Here is a 2,613-nt window from a genome sequence, read left to right as displayed (position 1 = left end):
TTGTCATGTTCGATGCAGCTTGGGTTGATATTTGTTGGTGCCAACCTCTCAACAATGTTGTATGTGTCCAACAATGGGCGAAAGTATGGTCACAGATGATCCACATTGAATACTAGGTGCATGCCAAGGAATGGTGGAATGTTGAGCTCAAAATAATTGTCCCCTATAGCCTTACTTATGGTTTAAGGCCGATATCAGAGCGGGAGAAGCATTTGGTGGGGCTCGGCGAGGCGCTCCTTCTGCAAATGTAACCAAACTTTGTCACCCACCTGGAACTTGTGTGGAACCCGATTGATCTAGGTCCGGGTGTCACAAAGGACCCTTCCAAGACCTTTTACTTTTGTAATGTGTTAAATTTCATTTTTAAAAGAAAAAATTAATGAATACATCTGCATGCTGTAAAGAAGAGGAACATGTCAATCATCAACACATGAAAACATAAGCCGTTGATAATGGAGTTTGTCCAGGAGGGACTACGTCTCCGGGCCCCGGTGTCAAGATGGTGTAGGCCACTACATTAAGTGTTGTCAATAGTGATGATGTACATAAAGATGATGTCGCTATCATACAAGGAAAATGCCCTCACGCAGGAGTGGCGCCAAGAGATGTTCCACTACAGGAACTCTCAAACAAAAGATTCCTATCAGTATGACACAAACTCATGCAATATGAGTATCCCATCAACATACAACAAAGGGATCTCAAAACATAACATGACGAATCGTGACAACAAGTACATCACATAGACGATTCTGCATCACATCAAGCATGAATCATGAAAACAAGTAATAAACAAGATCCCTCATCAACATCAAATAAGGATTTGTGCAGCACAATGCATAGCAAAAGAAGTACATGAACACATTCCATATACCTCACAACCAGGGGTTATCTAAAGAAGCAGATGTCAAACTGCTGAAGTTGTTCGTGCCATCGATCTCATGGCATCAATCGCATGGAAATGGTTGCTTGCACATAAATGCTGACACCTGCATTCCACTTAGAAAAGTGGCTGGAAAATAAAATGAGAAAATGAAAAATCTAAACACACCATCAAATTTTTGGTGTCGAACAGTGCAAAATAGACCATCAAATCTCTGAATTCTGATAAATTGAGAATCTCAGTTTCAAGGAATCTTTTAGATTCCCCCTAGATTCCTCAAAGATTCTACTCCATGGGTGGACTGGAAATCTGCAACTCAAACAGTGAATCTGTCCTCGCTATTGTGATCCCTACGGAAAACCGTGAAAAATGACTATAAACTTGACTATATTCCGACATGGAGAAAAATTACCTCCTCGGGAAAATTTCAAGGATCATGGTTCCACCTCCATATTGAAAAATGGCCGAAAAATGCAGAACTATGATGGAGAGACGGACAATGGTATTTCATTTGTGGCGTCGAGAAGTGCTGAAACCATATAAAATTTGTCAAAATCTAACAAAGTGAAAATTCGGTCCTCCTGCAAAATTCAGCCTTGAACTGCATGCACTGCCTCCTCCTGTCTCGAAATTCGTACCCACTCCTGGTTCCTCCATCTGCCCCAAACTACATGAAAATGAGGTTTAAATAAAAAATGGTGGCAGATTTTCCTAAGAACTTATGTTGGCGAGTTGGTTTACAATCCGGTTATTATGGAGGAGGTCGAGCGGTCAAACCCCGCCTCCTCCTTTTTTTAACACAATAGAAATGCATTTTTAAAATAGGTTCAGGCTGGGCCCGCCTTGGGTGACCCGCCCACTCCACCAACTGCCGGATCATATCAATTATTAAGGTGCAAGGGTTAAGGTTGGGTCCACACCCCAAGGGTCGACCCACCTTTCCCGTGCATGTTTTCGTGTTAATGGGGTTGGGTTTGTGCCCCAAGGGCCGGCACACCCAATCTTCCACCTACGTACAAAAGACCCATGAATGGGGGAAGGGGTCGGGGTTCGTGGCCCGCCCCTCCATTAATAATTGTATTAATGAGACTTGGGGTGGCGGGGTTAGTGGCCCGCCACCCCTTTTTTAATATTTTTTTTATTATAAAAAAAACAACATGAGATTTTTGAAAAATCGAATTTTTTACCGAAGGAGTCAATTTAACGAGGCGACAATTTCACCCAGAATCTGGCTGGATTTGGCCAGATTCCGTCTATCGGAAACGTTCAAATTGTGGCCTCCTTAACCCTGCTTAGTCAGCAAAAGTCAACCCAACTTTGACTGCCTCTATCTCCTTCATCCAGACTCGGATTGACAAACCGTTCGCACCACCGAGATCAGGACGACAAGATCTGCGCTTTGGTCTTAGTTTGAGCATAGTCCAAACATTTTGATTTTTGAGCTTTCCTGAGTCCTCTTTGTCCTGTGTGTGTCTCTAGAGCGACCTAGATCAATCCTCCCCACTGATGAGCTTTTGGTCCTCCAAAAGCATGAAAAGTAATCTGCAACTTCTTTGTACCTTGTCTGCATCACAAGCGTTGTGAAAAGGTCTCGCTTCCATCTCCTTCACCTTTGTTCTTCAAAGCCTTAAGCGACGAGCTGACACCTGTAACCTCTGCAATGTGTAGTACATTGTTTTGCAAATTACATGCTTGACTTTCATGACCAACTAATGACCCAAGCATCCCAT

The sequence above is a fragment of the Pinus tabuliformis genome, chromosome Q, assembly GCF_031772625.1.
Source record: "Pinus tabuliformis cultivar Carrire ecotype Pingquan chromosome Q, CPIR1, whole genome shotgun sequence".
Lineage (NCBI taxonomy): Eukaryota > Viridiplantae > Streptophyta > Pinopsida > Pinales > Pinaceae > Pinus > Pinus tabuliformis.
The sequence above is the reverse complement of the archived record's forward strand: the minus strand, read 5'-3'. Positions refer to the sequence as shown.